Source organism: Phocoena sinus, chromosome 4 (genome assembly GCF_008692025.1).
Source record: "Phocoena sinus isolate mPhoSin1 chromosome 4, mPhoSin1.pri, whole genome shotgun sequence".
Lineage (NCBI taxonomy): Eukaryota > Metazoa > Chordata > Mammalia > Artiodactyla > Phocoenidae > Phocoena > Phocoena sinus.
Window position 1 is genome coordinate 29,582,882 of NC_045766.1, and position 23,886 is coordinate 29,606,767.

A 23,886-nucleotide genomic window follows, 5' to 3' on the forward strand; every position below is an offset into this window, starting at 1 on the left:
CATTTTATATAAGGGACCTGACCATCCTCAGATTTTGGTTGGAGGGGGGGCGGGGTGTCCTAGAACCAACCCCCTGCTTATACTGAGGAACGACTATATACAAATTTTATCTGTTCCCACCGATTTAGAACACAAGCTTTGAAATGCCTAGCTCTACTCTCTACATTGGGCAAGTAATTTAACCTCCCTTAAATCATAGATTATTCACTTACAAATTGGAGATAATAGTGTGGTAATCTGTGACACTGCAGGCCTTCTTTTGGTCACACCCTTATGGAGTCCTTCCCACTTAAATCTGGACTGGGCCAGTGACTTGCCTTCGCCCGGAAAATGCAGCCCTGCATCTGTGTTTGTTCCCTCTTTTAACCCCAAGGAAGGTGTGGAAGTTTCTGCTTCTGTAATTTTGGGAGATCTGAGCCACTAGGGAAGAAGTGCAACTACTTTGCTGGGGAAACCACGTGCAGAGGAAAATGCCCTGAGATAGGTGGAGATGGGGAGAACTCCAGCCATCCAGCACCGGAGCTGAGCCCAGCCCCCAGCCAGCCCAACAGCTGACTGCAAGGGCATCAGTGACCAGCCTCAAGACCAGTAGAACCAGAGCCCAGCCCAGCCCAGCCCAGATTGTAGAACAAATAAAATGAATACTGTTTTAAGCTACTAAATTTTTTAATTCTTTTTTTAAATGCAGAATGGGCATTCTAAAGATTAAATAAGAAATTACAAATAAAGTTCTTAACACAAATTCTGTTACACGCTAAAGTACTTAATAAATAATGGCTGTGATTTGGGCTGAGACCCATCAAATGGATAATAGACAAATATTTTACAGGTAAGGAGACTGGCCCAGTGAGTTTTAAAGTACAGGAAGATCTCACTTTGTAGCACTTCACAGATACTGCGGGTTTTTTTACAAATTGAAGGTTTGTGGCAACCCTGCATCACGCAACACTACCGGCTCCATTTTCCCAACAGCATTTGCTCAGATCGTGTCTCCATCATAGTTTGGTAACTCTCACAATATTTCAGACTTTTTTCTTATTGTATTTGCTAAAGGTGATCTGTGATTAGGGATCTTTGATGTTACTATTGCAAAAAGTTTACAACTCACTGAAGGCTCAGGTGATGGTTAGCATTCTTTAGCAATAAAGTATTTTTTAATTAAGGTATATACATTGTCTGTTTTTTAAACCTAATGCGATTGCACATTTGACAAACTACAGTACAGTGTAAACGTAACTTTTATATGCACGGGGAAACCAAAAAGATTCGAGCGACTGGAACTAAACTGGCAATATCTCCGAGGAATGCCTGTATTTTGTCCAAATACGTGAAATGAATTCTTGGGGGGGAAAAAAATGCTGGGACATAGCCCAGGGTTTGTAATCCTAGATCGGAGTGCTTTTTTCTACTCTCCCCTCCTTTGAGCCAGGAGTTGCTCTCTGGTTTTGTCATTTTTAATCAGTGAGATACCTACTGCCTACCTATCTCACAGAGAAGAAACTCCACAATTTTTATAAGATAATCAATTGAGAGGACACTCCTGCCGATACGTAAATCTTTCTACTTGCAAAGACTTTCTCTCCTCCCTCTCTGTCCATATCCAATCAACGGCAAGGACTGTCAATTCTTCCTTCTGATGTCCCTCAAGACCATCCTTCCTTTCCCACTCCCACAACAGGACCTTATCTTCAAAGCCTTGCAGTGGCCTCCTACTTGGTTTCTCTCCCTCCAGTCCCTCATTTCTGGCCTCCCATTTTCATGTCATTCCCTGGCTCACAAGCTTTGAACAACTACCCACAAGAATAAAAGTCAGAGCTATCAATCCAGCACCCAGGGACTCCCAACACACTGCCATCTTCACAGCATTCTGACCTTAATTTTTACACAGATGTGTCCCTCATCCTCTCCAGCTAGGCTCTGACCCAAGCACATTTGGCCTAATCCTTCACTACACCTATCTCTTTGTTCGAACCCTGCTCAAAATTGCCCTCCATACGCCATTGTCAAACCTTCATCCATCCCTCCTTTCCCTTAAATTCAGGTTGTTCTTGTCTTTTTCAGTCCCTTGACACGTAATCACACATAACACTGCTTTATATTCTATTTCAACTTTTACCTCAGTATCTCTTGCCTCGCCAACTGGGTTGTAAATAGCTGCAGGGCTAGACACATCTTGCATTTCCTTATGGAACTGCTTCTCTAAAGGCCATAATTCCTTGTTGAGGGAACGCTGATCCTTACATGACTTTGCCTGTTCCTCTTCCAGCACCCACTGGTGTCCTCTTAACAGTTTGTAAGGCACCCTCTCACCATTCACTGTAATTTTGGCACTGCATATGGATTCAGCTCCTGAAAAGGATTGCGAGCTCTTGGAGGACAAGTCTAAGAGGACTTCATTTTCCTTTTTCTCTTCCCCGTGCCTAACAAGGTGTTCACACAGGAGTGTCCAGTACACTAGCCTAGCCCAGTGGCCGTTGCCTGCCATTCTGCCTGAGGAAAGCCACAGGCTGCTTTTCTCAGCTCTGAATCACTGACTTGGTCTGAGTGGATGATTCCAGCTCAGGTGAATGGTCAGAAACTTGGTGGGGTGAGTGAGTTGTTAAAAGACTCTAGCCCGGGAGCCCTTGGGGCAGAACCTGCCTGGACTTGCTGAACCAGTATAGAGAAACTTCCCAGAGCAGAATCACCATTAGCAACTGAAGGGGAGCAAAACAGACAAGGACTTTGAATAGATAAGGGTTTGAATAATCAAGAGTCCAGAAAACTGTTGAAGAAGATTATTTCAGCAGGAGGCTAAGAGTTGACCAGTTCCTTGACATGGTACGTGTGTATTCATAATTTACCACATCTCAAGTGTCTACCACAGTGTCCAGCACATGGCAAGTTTACAAATACTTACAATGATTGCTGCTGCCACCCAGTTCTGCATTTACTCTCCTCACATGCGGGTCTCACTGTCAGGCTTCACTTTGGTGTTCCTAAAAAATGCATCACTGGTATGATCACAAGGAAGATAATTTTGATAAAGGTGATGATGACGGTGATGATGGATGGGACTGTGCTCTGCCTAATGTTATCTGTTACTTCAGCAATGCAGTTGGACAAGAGGAAGAAGGAATTTCTGAGATTTAGTCTGTACTTGGGTACTGTGCACGAGTTGTTTATCCTTTAGTATTTTTACTATACATATGTATTTTTTTTGGACTGGAGAAAATAATTAAATGGAAAAATTAATTAATATATTTTTAGAAAAGAAAAATACGCTTTTGGAAATGCTTAACACAGGAATTCCCTGGATGTCCAGTGGTTAGGGCTCCACGTTTTCACTGCCAACATGTGGGTTCAGTCTCTGGTTGGGGAACTAAGATCCTGCAAGCTGCGTAGCATGACCTCCCCACAAAAAAAAAAAAAAAAAAGGAAAGAAAAAGAAAATGCTTAACAACATAAAGCGTGGTTTGGAGGTTAACTAGCAGCTGTATTGGAAAGTTGCCAGTTGCAGCATAATCTATAGTAGGTGAAAATTAGAAGTTTCTTAAACACTTAACATGAGACTGGTTAAGTATACGTGACGGCTCAATATATCCGGTGAATTTTTGGTAGCTATCTGAAGTAGTACTTATGAAGACAATAGATCAATGTGAAAATGTCTTTTTTAATAATTTTTGATGAAAAAAATCCAGAAGCAAATATTAATGAATACCATAATTACAACATTGAGGCGGGTGGGAAATGAATAAAAAATACGATGCTAAAGTAATACCAAAAAATAAAATGTCTATATAAAAATAAAATACATAGATAAATGTCTGTTTATGTACTTAGATCTGTGTAGATCTATAAATGTGTCACATGATAGAGAAATTGAATCACCACCCTCAGGAACCTAAACCATATTATTTTTTATTTTTTTTTTAAACCATATTATTAATATTATTTTGGGTGTGATGAAAGAAATAATTAGCAGTGTTTGGGGGGAAATTTCAAGGTGCTCGGTATTATTCATATAGTCAAGAAATATATATATGTGCGTTATACATATATGTATATAAATTTGGAAAAATTTTAACATTTTTTTTAAAGAAAAAAAATTGGGGTGTCCACTATGTGCAGGACCAGAAGTGGTCTTTCAAGCCGAGCTTGGAAGAGTTTACCACCTGATAGGACACTCATTGGTTGACGATGTCATTCAACTCCTCCCTCGGCCCAAATAAGTCCCAGATCTGGTTACACCAGCTGTTCAAGGCACCTCTCTTCCCCTGTCTTATTTGTCATGTTGACAGGAGCCAAGCATATACAAGCTCTACTGTTATCTCTCTGTCTCAGAACTGTCCAGACTCAAGTGAGGTCACTTTTCGTGCCTGGTAAAGAAAAGTCAACCGTGGTTTGGGGGCAAGGAGACAAAGAAAGGACCAGCCAAACCAAGACAAGGTGGAGGGAGGGCCCAGGAGGCAAATGCTGCTCCACGAGAGAGCTAACCCTACAGGCATGAGTTCAACTCACACATGCTTAAAAACAACAAAAGTTTCCTTTAAAAATATATATTTGAGGGCTTCCCTGGTGGCGCAGTGATTAAGAATCCGCCTGCTAATGCAGGGATCGTGGGTTCAAGCCCTGGTCTGGGAAGATCCCTCGTGCCGCAGAGCAACTAAGCCCGTGTGCCACAACTACTGAGCCCACGTGCCACAGCTACTGAAGCCCGTGCGCCTAGAGCCCGTGCTCCACAAGAGAAGCCACCGCAATGAGAAGCCCATGCACCACGACGAAGAGTAGCCCCCCTCGTCGCAAGCCCGCACGTAGCAACAAAGACCCAACTCAGCAAAAAACTAAATAAATAAAAAGATTGGCTTATAAAAATAAATAAATTAATTAAAAATATATATTTGCATATAATCTTGGATCAGAGGGTGAATTTATTCTCATGTAGTGTCTGCCATACAGTAACTCCTAATTTGACCATATGACTGTAGACATTTCCCCCTAATCAAAATAATTAAAAGTTATTAGTATTTCAATTGTCACAATAAGAGTGAATAATATTTGTATAATACTTTACAGACTACAAAACAATTTCACATGTACAGTCACACATGAATCTCACAGTAACTCTGTAAGAATTGGCAGGTAAGCCTTACTGGAACACCTATTTTACAGATAAGAAAACAAAGGTTCAGATAAATTCGTGTCTTGCCAAAGGTCATTGAGTTGTAACAAAAGAGCCAGAACTCAGCTCTTTCCGGCTGGAACCATGGAGGGTGCGGAAGAGAAGAAAAAGAAGGTTCCTGCTGTGCCAGAAACCCTTAAGAAAAAGCGAAAGAATTTCTCAGAGCTTAAGATCAAGTGCCTGAGAAAGAAATTGGCCCAAAAGATGCTTCGAAAGGCAAGGAGGAAGCTTATCTATGAAAAAGCTAAGCGCTATCACAAGGAATACAGGCAGATGTATAGAACTGAAATTCGCATGGCTAGGATGGCAGGAAAAGCCGGCAACTTCTACGTAGCCACGGAACCCAAATCGGCGTTTGTCATCAGGATCAGAGGTATCGACGGTGTGAGCCCAAAGGTTCGAAAGGTGTTGCAGCTTCTCCGACTCCATCAGATTTTCAATGGCACTTCTGTGAAGCTCGACGAGGCTTCAATTAACATGCTGAGAATTGTGGAACCATACATTGCATGGAGGTACCCAAACCTGAAGTCAGTAAATGAATTGATCTACAAGCGTGGTTATGGCAAAATCAACAAGAAGCGAACTGCCCTGACAGATAACGTGTCGATTGCTCCATCTCTTGGCAAATACGGTATTATCTGAATGGAGGATCTGATTCATGAGATCTATACTGTTGTAAAACGTTTGCGTTCAAAGAAGCAAACGACTTCCTGTGGCCCTTCAAACTGTCTTCACGAGGTGGAATGAAGAAAATGACCACCCGTTTTGTTGAAGGTAGAGATGCTGGCAACAGGGAAGACCAGATCTACAGGCTTATTAGAAGGATGAACTAAGGTATCTACCATGATTACTTCTGTAATCTGGCCAGTGAATAAACAGTGACTGCTTTCAAATTGAAAAAAAGAGCCAGAACTCAAACTGTCTAGTGCCTCCAGGCTTTCAAATTATATTTCTCTTATATCTTCTTAACTGAATCAGAGTCTTAATTGCTTCTTCCTTTGTGAGCATTACAGAATTCTGTCTGTTCCTCAAAAAAAAAAGAGAGAGAGAGGATATTTTTAAAGTTTTTTCTCCTCCACTGACTTACAGTATCATTTCACAAACGCTTTGTCATCTAATGGCCATTCAATGCACAGAAGATTGAAGTTTAGTTGTCTCTTCCCTCTCATTAAATAAATGAAAAGTCAAATGTGTTGGAGGGAACTTAAAGTGCAATCAAGTCCTGATTAATGGAGTGCTTGTGTGTATTAAAGAACCCCTTCTGTGTTGTGAATCATCACTACTAATTAATATGGAACAGGCAGTCCCTGCTTCTTTTTTTTTTTTTAAAGGATTGTAGTCCTTAAGTCGTTTTGTAAATTGGTCGTTTGGAACTCAGAATGAATTTTGTTACAGAAAAAGTATATCACAAATGATGACTAGGCACTGTAGCCTAGCCATTTAACTAGGGGCTCTAACAGCCCCAAATCCTTGGGGGGCCCCCAAACCTCAGTCTGTCCTGATCTTCAGATTGAGTCTTTCTAGACCCTTCAAGGGCTGGTGTGGGGAAAGAGCTCAGAAAACAGGCAGATTTCTTCCTGCAGCAAAGAAGAGGCTCCTACAGGATCAAAGTGTTTCCTGTGAGTCCAGGATTACCTTGTTGGACAAATTCATATTTTCTATATCATACACTTGCCAGGAGTGGGAGGAAAAGTTAAGACTCCTCTTGGCTGCAGGTAAAAAGTTATGTTCACTTAAGCAAAAGTGAGCAATTACAAGGATACTGCATAGAACCTGTCTCTCTCGCGCGCTCTCTCTCTCTCTCTCTCTCTCTCTTTCTGTCTCCCCTACCCCACTTCTCTCTGCATATCTTCTTCACTCTTCTTTCCGCACCCAGCTTTTTCTGCTCTTCAATCCACATGGCACATGGTTGTCTACACCCCACAATTTCACATATTATACAGTTTCTCTTGAAAGAGAAATGGACTTTTGCCTCAAGTCCAAATTCCCAGGGAAAGGTGTCTGATTGGTTTAGCTTGAATCAGGTATCCATCTGGACTAATCACCTTTAGTGGTGGGTAGGAGGGAGAGCAAGGTCAAAAATAAGTACAATGAACATGATTCTCAAGGGAAGGCAGGAAGCTCTCAGAAAGAAGGCCCAGGCAGAGAAACTCAGAGATGGAATAGCTGCCTGTGTTCATATGCTTGGCATTTCTTAGCAGGAACAAAAATCTTTTAGCTCTTTTTTTTTTTTTTTTGTTTGCTTTTTTTGGGTTTTTTTTTTTTTTTTTTTTTTTTTGCGTTATGCGGGCCTCTCACTGTTGTGGCCTCTCCCGTTGCGGAGCACAGGCTCCGGACGCGCAGGCTCAGCGGCCATGGCTCACGGGCCCAGCCGCTCCGCGGCATGCGGGATCTTCCCGGACCGAGGCACGAACCCGTGTCCCCTGCATCGGCATGCGGACTGTCAACCACCGCGCCACCAGGGAAGCCCCAAAAATCTTTTAGCTCTTTACCTTTTAGAAACAAATCACCAACAAAATACTTAGAGGTATCACATGATGCCTTTACAGCCAAACAATTTTAGGACTAAATGGGCACCAACCTAGTGGCTGCACATTGCAGTTCTACTGAGTCATCATCTCCCATTTTGGAGGCAAAGATTTCAGGCAAGAGACATCTTATTGTTCATTCTGTGAATTTCCTCCCACCTGCCATTGTTTTTGTGTTTCACAGGAGAGAAAATAATCTGAAAATATTTGAAAAGGGACTTAGAACACCTTGATGAAATGCCAAAAAGAAAAAAAAAACTGAAGGAGAAGATCCCTGAGAAGTAGCCACCACCTTACTAAAAATTTCTGTAACTACTGTCTATTAAACTGCCAATCAGGGGCTTCCCTGGTGGCACAGTGGTTAAGAATCTGCCTGCAGGAGACACGGGTTCGAGCCCTGGTCTGGGAAGATCCCACATGCCACGGAGCAACTAAGCCTGTGTGCCACAACTACTGAGCCTTCGCTCTAGAGCCCGTGAGCCACAACTAATGAAGCCCGCGTGTCTAGAGCCTGCGCTCCACAACAAGGGAAGCCATCACAATGAGAAGCCTGTGCACTGCAACGAGAAAGCCCGCGTGCAGCAATGAAGACCCAACGCAGCCAAAAATAAATAAATTAACTAAATTAATTTAAAAAAAACTGCCAATCAAGGCTCTTTCTGGTATTGATTGTACAGCCAGGAGCTCCAGGTTAGAGATGATAATATAATTCAGCCTGGCTAGTAGACACTGCATCAATATCTGTAAAAATAAAACTTGTTATGGCTTTCAAGGGAAAAAACTCCTCCAGTTTTAGTTTTCTCTTGCAATTGTTAAAAGACTTGGGACTTCCCTGGTGGTCCACTAGCTAAGACTCTGAGCTCCCAATGCAGGGGTCCCGGGTTCAACCCCTGGTCAGGGAACTAGATCCCACATGCCACAACTAAGAGTTCACATGCCGCAACTACAGATTCCATGTGCCGCAACTAAAAGGCCCTCATGCCTCAATGAAGATCCTGCACAGGGCAACCAAGACCCTGCTCAGCCAAATAAATAAGTATTAAAAAAAAAAAAAAGACTGCCTCATTCAATTAAGTATGGCAACTAGTACCTTTCAACGAGGAATGACAAAGTTCTTTGTCTGATTCTGATTTAAATACGTCTCAGGTGAGAAATCTATCTCTTCTATCTGCCCTGGAGATAGGTTATATTGAAGTGTCCAAGAGCTGATGCTTCATTACTTTACATCACAAGTCAAGGTCTTAAATTAGAAGTGATGGATCCCATTCTTAGAATAAAATTAGTCTCTAATAGAGAGGGGCCCTTTTGGTGAATTCCCTGACAACTCTGGAGCAATAGTTATATTGATTCTTCCACATAAACTCCCTTAGACACTCTACTCACCAAAAAATGTCACAGGGGTTTCGAAACATTTTGTGTTAGTGTTTGAACATCACAAGAAATAAGTCTCAGTCTGTTTGGTTGAAAAGACAGACATAATCTGGTGGTACATTTCATCCTTGCTAACGAATCTTCCTTTGACTTTCTGCGCAGCTTGGCCAAATGAGTTCGGAGATCAAACTTTACAGCCTCCAAAGCAATTTGCTGGTATGGGAGAGACCCAGCCCATTTCCCCTAAAATTACCAAAAGCCTTCGTGCAGAACCCAAGTGTTTATCTTTAGTCAGTCTTTTCTGTTTCATCACTGCCAGGAGATTTGTTTTTGTAGGAGAGGCAATAAGAACCCCACATATAGGTATTTTCCTACCCAGACTCATTTACTTGCAAGGGAACCTCTTTGGTGGCCACAAAATCTCACCAAGGAAAATCCCAATCAAGTTTATTACTGGGCCAGTTCCATTAATCCACAGCTTGGGGCAGCAGTGTGTAGCTGGTCTGGGAACAAGAGTGCTCTTTTTTACTTATCACAAATCCATCTGAACTCAAAAGGGCCTCACTTAAATCAGGAATTCCTCTTCTTCTGGAAATGTCATTTCATCTGAATTAGCAGTTCTGTGGTTTAAAGGAGACACACAGGATTCTTACCACTAGAGGCCAATGGCAGGGAAAATGGAGGCAACCATAAAAGTAATCCAGGGAAAGTTTGGAGGTGAACTTGCCCTCTTGTAAATAGACAAAATAGACCTCTGTTTCCCTAGTACAAGTTCTAGAAGACACTGACATAACCTGTAACTCCTCTGCAGAGTTAAATGACAGTAAATTGGCCAACAGAGATACCTGTATTGATAGGGTAGGTGTCTGTTTAACCTTCAGGTTTAAACTCTTCATCAAGCAAAAAAACCCAGAAAAACAGTTGGTTACTTGGAAAAGAACTATTTAGAAGTGTGATTTGTGGGTCAGTTCAGATCCACCAGGGGCGAAGTAGATGCCAAGATGGAATTAGAGGAGCAAGAGATGTATTGCAGGAAAAGCCTCTAAAGAACGGAGGGGAGAAGGAAGAAAAGCAGGCAGGATTGCAATGCAGATATGACACCTGTGAATGGAGGAAAGAAGGAAGGAGGATTGGGTGTGAAGAGCTTCAGACTGTAGTGCAACCCTGAGAAAGTCCTGACCCAGCTGACGGGGAACTTCAAGGCAATCCTTGACTGACAGGTGGCCCACGTGGGCAGGAAGGGCCCAGCTTTAGCACCCTGCTGAGTGCAGTCACTGGCAGGCTGAGGAGAGCATGGCCTTCAGCAGTGAATTTCAAAGATGCAGCAGCTGGGGCTGTTAGCTCCCTGCCCTCCTCACAGGAGATTCTCTGTCGAAGGGAGCCCTAAGCAGTGAACCCGCATGGTTTTCACCCTGGTCTATACAGACTGCATCACATGGGCAGATTTCTCTATCCATTTTCAGGGTACAGTTCTTCCCAAGTTCCTGTGGACCTCTCCTCTTGAGGGGAAACTTAGAAGAGGCAGTTTAGTGACCCAAACCACAGCCCCCATGCTGCAGTTAGTCTTGAGGCCATAACTGGCATTTATCTTCTCTCTCCTCAACTATCCACTCTGAAGACTCCACATCCTACTCTATCACCTTTGCAGGAGTTGATAGCTCCCTTATCTGGTAGTGCAACTCAGACCTTCATTCTTAGGGGGCCCAAGCCCTTGGAATCGGACCCTTCTCAGAGTGAGGATGTTGTGTAAGTCCATCCACAGTTATAACTGAGAAAACGAATCCACAGAGGTACCAAGTAGATCACCTGGTTGTGCACATTTCTCCCTCCCCCTTGCCCTCCCAGTGCAATATCAGCCTTAGCTCCTCCCACTGCTCAGGGTCATTGGTTCTGGCTGGAATGATGGCAACTCTTCTCTCCTGTTGGTCCTGGACACAGGAGTCTAAAGTGCCTGTGTGGCACTCATAGATTATAGTTCAATCAGACCATTATGTCACGTAGTGCACTCCCACTGGGGACCTGGACCTCTAACCCTACAGAGCCCTAAGTTGTGAGGATGGGAAGCACAGAATTCCCCAATGGGTCACTAGGAGTGATGTTAAATGGGCCTTCTTTTGTTGCCACCCCTTCATTCTTGTACCCGTGCATTCTTCCTACAAGTGACATAATATCAAATAAACGTCTCTGGTTTGGTGTATACGTTGCACTCTGTAGGATGACACCTTATCCCTGCAGAGTCTTGCTTACAAGCTGGTGCTTTAGCTGTGCCTTCTGTCTACCAGTTTAGCTAATTCTATATGTTGAAGTATGTAATATAACCAGTGGATTCTATAGCTAAGGGGTAATTTCTGCGCCTCCTCTGCTGCAAAGTGGGTTTCGTGATCGGATGCTATATTGCGTGGGATTTTATGCTAATGAGTCAGGCATTCTGTAAGTTTCCAGATAGCAGTGCTGACTGAGGCTCTGTGGGCAGGGAAGGCAAATTCATACCCCAAATAGGTATACATTCCTGTGCAGGCTGGATGGAGGGGGCCCACTGCAGTCAACTTGCCAAGTGGCTGGTTGGACTCTTCCGGGAATACTGCCACATTGGATGCTCAGTCTCTGTTTTTGGTACACTGGACATTTAGAAGCAGCAGGAACTAGATCAGCTTTGGCAAATGGGAGTCCGTACTGTTGGGCCCATAGTCTCTATCTCCAACACCTTTCACTTGTCCATCGTGTCCATTCTGGGGTGGTTGAGGGCAAAGAATGGCTAATGTCAACTGGCCAAGTCCATTTTGTCTACTTGGTTTTTTAGGGCCTCTTCAGTGGTTAATACTTTGGGGTGGGCATTAATACGTAACACAGAATCTTCACGCTTCATGCCCACTTTCATATATCCATCTACATGCCTCTGCTTCTGACCTTTGTCAAAATCCTCCAGTGCTTTCCCCTTCAGAGTCACTGCACAGGAAAGTATATGTATTCACATCTCAAGCGGTTACCTCTCCTTCCATACAAAGTGAATGACCTTGCAATGCTTGAAGCTCTACCCACTGGGAAGTTTATGAGCCACTGTCCATTTTTGTCTTGTACCCACATACAGAGCCAACCTATCCATAAGCTAACCCTACCTTTGAATTTTTCGTCCCCCTTCAGCTGGTTGGGAACCTACAGAGAGTGAAGGCAGCTGGTGCATCCATAGCGGATGACATGGGTGTCTGGGATACCTGCTAATGCAGTTTGCTCACACCCTCTGGTCCTGCTCGGGCTCAATCCTGGACGTACCATTTCCATTTTATGATGGATTGCTCTTGGGTCTGTCCAACTTTGTAACTCGGTAGACCAAATACAACCCAGTTTATAATAGACAGTTCTAAATGTATGCTCACATGTTACCCCATGGCCAACTGCTCCATCTCTACCAGGGCCTGGTAACATACCAGTGAGCTATTTCTGAAAAGATGTAAAACTCTCTGCTGCAGATGGCATGGCCCAGCTCTAGAAATCTTAGAGTCTGTGTTGTGATTCTCTTACTGGGGTTTGCTATAAATTCCACACTGTATCATTTCCCACCTCCAACATTATAGGCTCTGCCAGGGAGTATGGTCAAGTAACGGGGCTGCTTACACCCTGTACTTGCTATAGAGCCCTTTCTTGCTCTAGGCCTCACTCAAAGATAGCGCCTTCCATGTCACCTGGGATTTGGGCTGCAATAGCATTCTTAGATATGGAATATGTTGCCCCCAGTACATGAAGAAGCCCACCACGCATCGTGGTTCCTTCTTTAGAGTAAGAGATGCAAGATGCAGTATTTTGTATTTTACTTTGGAGAGGTTTTCCCGGAGTACCCTTGACGACTGAACCCTTAAAAACCTCACTGAGGTTCAGATCCCTGAATCTTCATAGGTTTGTCTCCCATCCTCAGGTGTACATGTCTCCTACCAAGGCTGCCAGCACCCTAGCCCCATCATGGTCATTTACCTAATCAGCACACTGTCACTGATGTAATGGATCGATGTGATGTTCTCGGGGACGTTTAGATGGTCCGGCTCTGTATCTGAACCCCACATAACAGAGGGTGGAGAATTAACATATCCCTGGGGCAAAATTATAAATAAATGTTGTCTATTCCAAACGAATGCAAACTGGTTCTGATCCTCTTTTCTTTTTTGTTTTTTAAATTTATTTATTTTTGGCTGCATCGGGTCTTTGTTGCTGCGCGCGGGCTTTCTCTAGTTGCGGCGAGTGGGCGCTACTCTTCATTGCGGTGCGCAGGCTTCTCACTGCGGTGGCTTCTCTTGTTACAGAGCATGGGCTCTAGGTACACAGACTTCAGTAGTTCTGACTTGCAGGCTGTAGAGCACAGGCTCAGTAGTTGTGGCACACGGGCTTAGCTGCTCCACGGCATGTGGGATCTTCCCAGACCAGGGCTCGAAACTGTGTCCCCTGTATTGGCAGGAGGATTCTTAACCACTGAGCCACCAGGGAAGCCCTGATCCTCCTTTCTTTCTTTCTTTTTTTAAAAATGATTTTATTCATATATATGCACCTAACATTTTATTCTGGTTAGAGTTTATTTTATTTATTTATTTACTTATACGTTTTGTTTTGTTTTGTTTAACATCTTTATTGGAGTATAATTGCTTTACAATGGAGTGTTAGTTTCTGCTGTATAACAAAGTGAATCAGCTATACACATACATATATCCCCATATCTCCTCCCTCTTGCGTCTCCCTCCCACTCTCCCTATCCCACCCCTCTAGGTGGTCACAAAGCACCGAGCTGATCTCCCTGTGCTATGTGGCTGCTTCTCACTAGCTATCTATTTTACATTTGGTAGTGTATATATGTCCGTGCCACTCTCTCACTTTGTCCCAGCTTACCCTTCCCCCTCCCCATATCCTCAAGTCCATTCTCTAGTAGGTCTGCGTCTTTATTCCTGTCTTGCCCCTAGGTTCTTCATGACCATTTTCTTTTTATTTTCATTTTTAGATTCCATATAGATGTGTTAGCATATGGTATTTGTGTTTCTCTTTCTGACTTACTTCACTCTGTATGACAGACTCTAGGTCCATCCACCTCACTACAAATAACTTAATTTCATTTCTTTTTATGGCTGAGTAATATTCCATTGTATATATATGCCACATCTTTATCCATTCATCTGTTGATGGACACTTAGGTTGCTTCCATGTCCTGGCTATGGTAAATACTGCTGCAATGAATATTATGGTACATGACTCTTTTTGAATTATGGTTTTCTCAGGGTATATGCCCAGTAGTGGGATTGCTGGGTCATATGGTAGTTCTATTTTTAGTTTCTTAAGGAACCTCCATACTGTTCTCCATAGTGGCTGTATCCATTTACATTCCCACCAACAGTGCAAGAGGGTCCCCTTTTCTCCACACCCTCTCCAGTATTTATTGTTTGTAGATTCTTTGATGATGGCCATTCTGACAGGTGTGAGATGAAATCTCATTGCAGTTTCGATTTGCATTTCTCTAATGATTAATGATGTTGAGCATTCTTTCATGTGTTTGTTGGCAATCTGTATATCTTCTTTGGAGAAATGTCTATTTAGGTCTTCTGCTTATTTTTGGATTGGGTTGTTTGATTTTTTGATATTGAGCTGCACAAGCTGCTTGTAAATTTTGGAGTTTAATCCTTTGTCAGTTGCTTCGTTTGCAAATATTTTCTCCCATTCGGAGGGTTGTCTTTTCATCTTGTTTATGGTTTCCTTTGCTGTGCAAAAGCTTTGAAGTTTCATTAGGTCCCATTTGTTTATTTTGTTTTTATTTCCATTTCTCTAGGAGGTGGGTCTAAAAGGATCTTGCTGTGATTTATGTCAAAGAGTGTTCTCCCTATGTTTTCCTCTAAGAGTTTTATAGTGTCTGGCCTTATATTTAGGTTTTTAATCCATTTTCAGTTTATTTTTGTGTATGGAGTTAGGGAGTGTTCTAATTTCATTCTTTTACATGTAGCTGTCCAGTTTTCCCAGCACCAATTATTGAAGAGGCTGTCTTTTCTCCATTGTATATTCTTGCCTCCTTTATCAAAAATAAGGTGACCATATGTACATGGGCTTATCTTCGGTCTTTCTATCCTGTTCCACTGATCTATATTTCTGTTTTTGTGCCAGTACCATACTTTCTTGATTACTGTAGCTTTGTAGTATAGTGTGAAGTCCAGGAGCCTGATTCCTCCAGCTCCGTTTTTCTTTCTCAAGATTGCTTTGGCTATTCGGGGTCTTTTGTGTTTCCATACAAATTGTGAAATTTTTTCTTCTAGTTCTGTGAAAAATGCCATTGGTAGTTTGATAGGGCTTGCATTGAATCCGTAGATTGCTTTGGGTAGTATAGTCATTTTGCAAAACAACTCATTTGCCAAATCAAACACCTCACACCATGTATCTGAGTCCTTATTCATCTGCTGTAGCAAGGATAATGTGGCTGGCACCGCAACTGCAATCATGGCTACGGCTTGATTGAGCACACGGTATCAATAGTCATTTTCTGTGATCTAGATGGTGAATTAAACAGCAATATAATCAGGACCACCCACTCCCCTGCATCCTTTGGATCTCTAATGACAGCACGTATCTTTACCACCCCCTCTCCCACTCTTACCTTCAGGATGCAATTTTGGTTTTGATTTGCTGTCTTGCTGGGAGTGGACAGTTCCTCGGGGTGCCATTTCAGAGGATTGTACTTGACCTTCCCCACTGTGGTAACTCTTACCCCACAGGCCAACAGCCAATGGGAAGGTTAGTCCAACTGCCAAGAGGATCAATCCCAATTATATACTCAAATACAGAGGAAATGGCCATCAGATGGGTCTGCAGACCCAGGGAATCCACTGTAAGTCAGACTGCCAGAACTCCATTTTATTTATTTATTTTAACTGTGGGGAAACGGGCATGACAATGCTTCAGGTCTCCAAACGTCAACACCAACTCAGAACCTGTATCCAATAATCCTTGAAGTGTTTGAGTATTCTCCTTTCTCCAAGAAAATAGCCATAGATTCCCTTGGAAATGACTGAGAATCCTTACAGCATTACTTGCCATGGTGTTCCAGGGCTCCTGAAGACGTGGCTACCTCTTCAGTCAATGGATTACTGATAAATAATTGGCTCAGACCCAGGAACTGAGCGAGAGATCGTGACTTTTTATGGGGGCAACCAGTCTCAGCCCCCTGCTCCTTCATTCTTGTCTCATTCTGATTGTAGATATTAAGTAGTACCCCTCAAGTCATGGACAACACCTAGAATGTGAAGAAGCTATGAAATACCTTAAATGCTATCTTAAATGTCAAAGGTGACTTATTTAAAAGTCAATCTTGGGCTTCCCTGGTGGCGCAGTGGTTGAGAGTCCGCCTGCCGAATCAGGGGACACAGGTTCGTGCCCCGGTCCAGGAAGATCCTACATGCCGTGGAGCGGATGGGCCCGTGAGCCATGGCCGCTGAGCCTGCACGTCCGGAGCCTGTGCTCCGCAACGGGAGAGGCCACAACAGTGAGAGGCCCGTGTACCACAAAAAAAAAAAAAAAAAAAAGTCAATCTTACTTAATAGTCCAAAATATTTAAAGCCATGAACTTCCACTTTTACATACAACCCAAACAGAAATGTTTATGTATGTTCACTCAGAGACATGAACTAGAATATTCATTGTTCACAGCAGTGAAAACTTCAAATAGGAAACACCCAAAAATCCTTAAAGAGTGGATTGAATAAATACACAATGAGGCACTATGCGGCAACAGAACGTAGAATATTTTAGACTGAACAACTACAAACATAACACAGATAAATCTTACATATACAATATTGAACAAAAGAAGGTAAACATTCAAGAATATATACTGTAGGATTACATGCATATAAATTATAAAAACAGGAAAAGCAAATCTGTGCTGTTTGAAGTCAAGATAGTGATCACCCTTGGCAGGAGAGGAGTGCCCGGAAGGGATTACAGAGAGTGGGGTGCTTCTGGGTACTGGAAATGTTTTGCTTCTTGATCTGGGTACTGGTTCCATGGTTATGTTCAGCCTGTGAAAGTTAATCAAACTGTACACTCATGATATGTGCACTTTTTGTACGTAGTATATTATGTTTCAACCAGAAAGTTCAAAATGTATATTTAAAACCACAAGATACTGAAGGGGAACTTCAGAATACAACTTTTTGGATTTCTTAATGTAAATCAGTAGTTCCCAAACATGGAGAAGCATCACAGTCACCCTTTCTCCAACCTAGAGAACCGCTGGGGTAGAGAACAGTAATTTAAGTGTGTTAGGAGCAGGGTGAGGCTGACTAGGTGGGTTTTCACGATCCATAGCAGAATATGGTCAAAGAAGCATTCCTGGGTTTCTTAGCCTCCTACACTCTGGCCACTTCAGAGTGCTTCCTAAATTATACAGCATATGGAAGTTCTAGCCAACTGCTTGGTCTTTACTCCTGGGGACAGCGCCTGACCCTAGTCTCAGTCCCTTTCCAATCCTGGTCAAAGTAGCTGGACAGTTCTAATGGACATCTGATGTTTTCATCTGTCTTGCATTTCCCTCCTCCTTCTGAAAATAGAGCACTTCTGTTCCTAAGGAGGACCCATTCCAAGGAGATTAGGCGAGCCTGACCCCCACCCTAACCCTCTAGCCTTAGAAGTAGGACTATGACTTAGGTCTAGCCAATCAGAGTTCTGCCTAGGTCTTTTTTACCTGCAATGTCTAGAGACTTAGCTTCTTTACACTGAAGCCACAAGCAAGGAAGGTACAAGTCTGGCCACTGTAGCATAAATCATGGACTCCACATGCAAGAAGCCAGTGTAGAGTAAAGACAATTAGAGCCAAGTGAACATTAAGGACAGGACAAGAGATAGATCTCCAAAGATATTGTTTGAGCTCCTGGATTTAACCATTCCTGAAATCCACAACTATACAGTTATAGGACCAGTAAATTCCTATTATTGTATGAACTGATGTGAGTCCATTTCTGTTCCTTGAAACTGAACTGATGACTAATACCTAGAATAAAACAAACCAAAAAAAAAAAAAAAACGCTTAAATGCCTCTTTACCCTCTTTCCTTAAGCTTAGAAAAAGCCATAAACTTACCTGTTTCCTCTATTTGGGGCCCACCATGGTCCTTTAGTTCCTCTGTGACACAAAAGGATTTTAATGAGGCCCTGCATATTCAAGGAAGTACTTTTTAATATAAAAAACCCCAAGCATATTGCCACACAGCCATTTTCAGTTCCTGAATTTTATCATCCTTGCACTCTACCCCTCCACTATGGAGAAATCCACGCCTCATTAATAGGAACAGAAGGAACATGACAGATGGCTATACCTCAAGTGGCCATTCTCCTCTCTGCTCTGTATGTTTTCTTTATTTTATTTTATTTTATTTATTTATTTTTTTGCTGCATTGTTTCTTCATTGCTGCATGACGGCTTTCTCTAGTTGTGGCAAGAGGGTACTACTCTTCATTGCGGTGCACGGGCTTCTCATTGAGTTGGCTTCTCACTGCAGTGGCTTCTCTTGTTGTGGAGCACAGGTTCTAGGTGTGCAAGCTCAGTAGTTGTGGCGCACAGGCTTTGTTACTCCGTGGCATGTGGGATCTTCCCGTACCAGGGCTTGAACCCTTGTCCCCTGCATTGGCAGGCGGATTCTCAACCACTGGGCCACCAGGGAAGTCCCTGTATGTTTTCTTTTGTCTAACATGTTTAATTTTTTCTTTCACCATTCATCCTGTTTGGTATTTCAATGGTGACTCCTTTCCTTCTGATATAGATCTTTTCTTTAGTACTGGTCCTTCACACTTACTAGGTCCCTGACCTGGAGTAAAATGGGCCCAAGAACAAAGTCTAATGAGGCAAGGTCTTGGCCTGTGTCTAGAGGCCAGTCTTGGAAAATGGGAGGGAAGCTTCCCTCAGCAGCCAGTGGCTACAGTATGAGAAATGGAATATTTCCTGATAAAAATCATGGAGGGCTTAACTTCCTTATAGCCAGAGCATCTCAGTCTTACCTATTCAGTCCCACCCTCTTAGAAGTGTCTCTAGATGGAGACAGACCTTAATAGCACTAACCACACTCCTGTTACCTTGCTATCATTTTTAGAGCCTCATGGGAATGTCTGGATATTCAGGAAAATGAAAACCCACTTCTTGGCCTTCTCACCACCACTCTAAGAGTATTTAGGGTTGGGCACCGGAACTCTGGAATCCTTATGGTTCCAGGGTTATCATTTTAAAGCATTTTTACATTAAAATCATTTAAAAGGCCAGTGATATTAAAGTAAGTGTTTCAGATATCTCTTCCTGCAAAACAAGCCACCCCAAGCTTAGTGGTGTAAAATGATCAAAGTGGTTTGTTTGTTTATATCTCTCATGGTCCTGGGAGTTGACTGAGCTCAGCTTGGTGGTCATCTCTCAAGGGATCTCGTATAATCGATGCCAGGTGGTGGCTGGGGTTGGAGTCATCTCAAAGGCTGCCTCACTCACATGTCTGGTACTGATTCTGGCTGTTGTCTGAGGCCGTAGCTGAGACTGTCAACTGGAACGCCTACAAGTGGCCTCTCCATGTGGCCTGGGTCTCTTCACACTACGGCATGTGGGATCTTCCCAGACCAGGGATCAAACCTGTGTACCCTACATTGGCAGGTAGATTCTTAACCGCTGTGCCACCAGGGAAGTCCCAAGTCAACTATTTTTAGAGAATATTTGGAATTTTGTGTAACTGGTAGAGTAGCTAACAACTAGAGAAGAAAAAAATCAGTAAGGATGATCATGTGTCAGTGGAACTATTTAAAAATCCAAGGATTAAGAAAGGCATTAGGGGGACTTCCCTGGTGGCGCAGTGGTTAAGAATCTGCCTTCCAATGCAGGGGACGCAGGTTCGAGCCCTGGTCTGGGAAGACCCCCACATGCCGTGGAAAAACAAAGCCCGTGTGCCACAACTACTGAAGCCCATGTGCCTAGAGCCCGTGCTCCGCAACAAGAGCCTGCGAGCCACAACTACTGAGCCCGTGTGCCACAACTACTGAAGCCCGTGTACCTAGAGCCCGTGCTCCTCAACAAGAGAAACCACTGTAATGAGAAGCCCGCGCCCCACAACAAAGAGCAGCCCCCGCTTGCCGCAACTAGAGAAAGCCTGCGCCCAGCAGTGAAGACCAAATGCAGCCATAAATAAATAAATAAACAAATAAATAAATAAATAATTTTTTAAAAAAGAAAGGCATTAGGGAAAAATCATTGAAACTCTTTGAGTATTTCTACGTTTTAAGTGTTCTGTGTCGTGAACTTTTGTTGAAAAAATTACGTGCCCTCCAAACAAACAAACAACAAAAAAACAATACTTGATTCAGTCTTTGCACATTTCAAGGACCAGCCCATAGTTTCTACAGTAACCTAAATTTTGTTACATATAAGATTAAATTATTTTTATAGTTTTTAGTTTTCATTTTCAGATATAGTCTAAGTCAAACTCCTTCTTATGAAATCCTTTTTTTTTTTTTTAAAGTGTTTCCCTTTTTAAATGTTTAGCAATTTTCATGACCTGTGAATAGTATTCTAAGCTCTTAAATGGTAGAATGGGAGCTGCCTTGTCCTGTGACTTTTTTTTTTTATATAAATTTATTTGTTTTTGGCTGTGTTGGGTCTTCGTTTCTGTGCGAGGGCTTTCTCTAGTTGCGGCGAGCGGGGGCCACCCTTCATCGCAGTGCGCGGGCCTCTCACTGTTGCGGCCTCTCTTGTTGCGGAGCACAGGCTCCAGATGCGCAGGCTCAGTAGTTGGGGCTCACGGGCCCAGTTGCTCCACAGCATGTGGGATCTTCCCAGGCCAGGGCTCGAACCCGTGTCCCCTGCATTGGAAGGCAGATTCTCAACCACTGCGCCACCAGGGAAGCCCCCTCCCCCTCCCCCATGAAATTTTGATCCCTTGAGTAGATTTACTTCAATGGCTTTCTTCCCACTACTTTTGAGAAAAGGTCCTCCTATAATCCGCGTAAGCTTTCATCCTTCCCCAGAGTTAAGCATAAGCAACATCAATTAAAATAAGTTCAGTGGCAGTATTTTCACAGCTTTCTTAGAAAGCCTGTTAATCAAGTGAAATTAAATCTGAGACCTTTACAGGAGCATTAGTTTTTGCCCTGGATATTAAGACAAGACGCATCTGTAGTTATCTGCCAGCTACTCTTCATCAAACAAGTATCGAGCACCTGCTTAGCGCAAGGCAATGTGCTAAAGATATATGGGAATCATGAAGATGAACAGACTGTGACGAAAGCAGTAATATATCTGTTTTCATTCCAGGTTACTGTGAAGCTTACACCACCACCTCCCACCTCCCACTTCCCTCCACCATCAACACCACCATCACCATCAACACCACCTCCACACCTCCCTCACCACACTTACCACCTTTATCACAACCATCAGCAACCACATGGATCTAACAGCATTGACTGTGCAAACTGGAATTACATAAAGAACTTCACCCTAAAGTTATTTGGAAAAGACTATCTCTTATGCATTTAATTCACTTGTACTTTTCTTGGTGCATATCACATATTACCAAATGATACACACCAATACGCTGAAATTTTCAGGGCAGTTTCTCAGCATTTTGACATGTTGAGAGGAGATTTTAAATATGAAGGAATCATAGAAATTACTTACTCCAACTCCCTCATTTTTCAGATGAGGAAAATAAACCTCAGAGAAGTGAAGTGGCTTGTCCAGGGTCACATGAGTAGACAAGCACAGGTCAAAATAAGAGCTCAATTCCTCCTGATTCCCTTACTGCCCAGGGTCTTCCTCCCTGCCACTCACTCCTGCTAAAGAACGCCTAAGTAAGGACTGTTAGTCCAGCCAGACAAAAGCGTTATCACACCTGTCAGGCAAATAGAAACTCTCTGAAGAGCAGAAGAAACGGCAAATCCCCTCCCAGGAGTCCTTTGTTAGCTCAGTTTGTGGCAGGTTATGTAGATGAGGAGGCACTGCATGAGAATGGGGTCATGAATTTCCTGGGGATTAAGCATGATAATGTCTGAGCTCAGGAAAGAAAACGACACTTTGCACTTGTATAGCTTTCACCCATCCAACAATAATAAATAAGACTTTATACTTTCAGACAAATATTGCAAAGGACTTAACAAATGTTTAACTTATGAGTCCTCAGAACAACCAAGACAGGAAAGCTTTTGAAAGGAAAGAAAGAAAGCAGCTCTCATCCTCATGATTCAATGCGAAATCTGAGGTCAGAAGAAATGAGTCCGCACCTAGCAGAGAGACACCACTGGCAGGATTCCTGACCTGTAATGACATTCCTGTGTTGGAACACTGTCCAAGATGACCTAGACCCAGGATTCTGAAAAGGGCAGAGGTGAACCAGAAAAGCCCCTGCTCGTTCTTCCAGCCCAATGAATCTAGGAAGCTTTCATAAGAGGTTTGTTTCTGAGTTTTTAAAGGTTCTTTGAAGAGAGGTTTTTTTTTTTTTTTTTTTTTTTTTTTTTTTTGCAGTACGCGGGCCTCTCACTGTTGTGGCCTCTCCCGTTGCGGAGCACAGGCTCCGGACGCGCAGGCTCAGCGGCCATGGCTCACGGGCCCAGCCGCTCCGCGGCATGTGGGATCTTCCCGGACCGGGGCATGAACCCGTGTCCCCTGCATCGGCAGGCGGACTCTCAACCACTGCGCCACCAGGGAAGCCCTCCCCTATCTACTTTTATCCTAATATACTATATTAGGACGCTCAACGGTCTTATAATTCATTCTGTTAATATAAATGTTTGTAAATTAAATTTGTAAAACTCCTGTAATTTTGTTGGGTTGAGATGTCGTTACAAATAGACCCAAGAATGTCTTGGCTCAGCCCAATCAAAGTTCCTTTCTCTCATGATAGTCCTGGGTGAGCTGCTTAAATAAGCAAGGTGCTCTCCTCCAAAGAGTGATCAGGGGACCCAAGTGCCTTCCATCAAATGGCTCTGCCATCCCCTAGAACAAGGGTCTAGCTTGTGGGCCCATTTTTAGATGTCCTGGGAGCTTACAGTAGATTTACTTTTTTTTTTTTTTAGATTTACATTTTTAAAGGACTACTAAGAAAAAAAGCAGAATATGAGACAGAGGCCTTGTGTGGCCTATAAAACCTAAAATTGTGATTGTCTGGTCCTTTGCTGAAGTTTGCCAAGCTTCTCCTAGAGCCTTATTCTTGACTATATCTAGCTTGCAGAAGGAGAAGCAAAGAATGCAAGGAACTGGTCTTTAGGAACAGGCCTGGAAGTGACCCACATCATTTCTACTCACATTCTGTTGCCCAGAACAATTACATAGCCACCCCTTGCAGCAAGGGAGACAGGGAAATGTAGGCTGGCTGTGCATCCAAGAAGGGGAGAACATGGGGGACTTCCCTAGTGGTCCAGTGGTTAGGACTCGGTGTCCCACTGCAGGCGGCCCGGGTTTGATCTCTGGTCGGGAAACTAAGATCCCGCGTGCTACAGGGCACAGCCAAAAAAAAAAACCAGGGAGAACAAATTTGGGGAGGCAGCTCAGCAATGCTACCATGGTCAGGCTCTAAAGTGTCAAAAAAAAAAATTATCATTATAATTATTAGCAGTATAAAATTGATCAAAATAACCCACATAGATGACAAATTAAGATAAACATTAAACATAAAAAGTAGAATGTTATTAAATATGCAGTTCTTAATAAGATGAATGAGACTGTTTACTTTTCAGGAGTTAGGTATGGGACATTAGGACAGGGGCAATGCTCTTCTTTACCTCTTCCCCTTGCACATACCAGTTTTTGCAAATAACTTTCACATTGACATTTGGGGCTCCGTTATCACCTT

General features: G+C 43.0%; 1 pseudogene; it reads left to right on the top strand.

The window, feature by feature from the left end:
- The first annotated feature begins 5,245 nt into the window (after window positions 1–5,245).
- On the top strand, window positions 5,246–5,994 carry LOC116753336 (annotated as a pseudogene).
- Window positions 5,995–23,886: the final 17,892 nt, after the last annotated feature.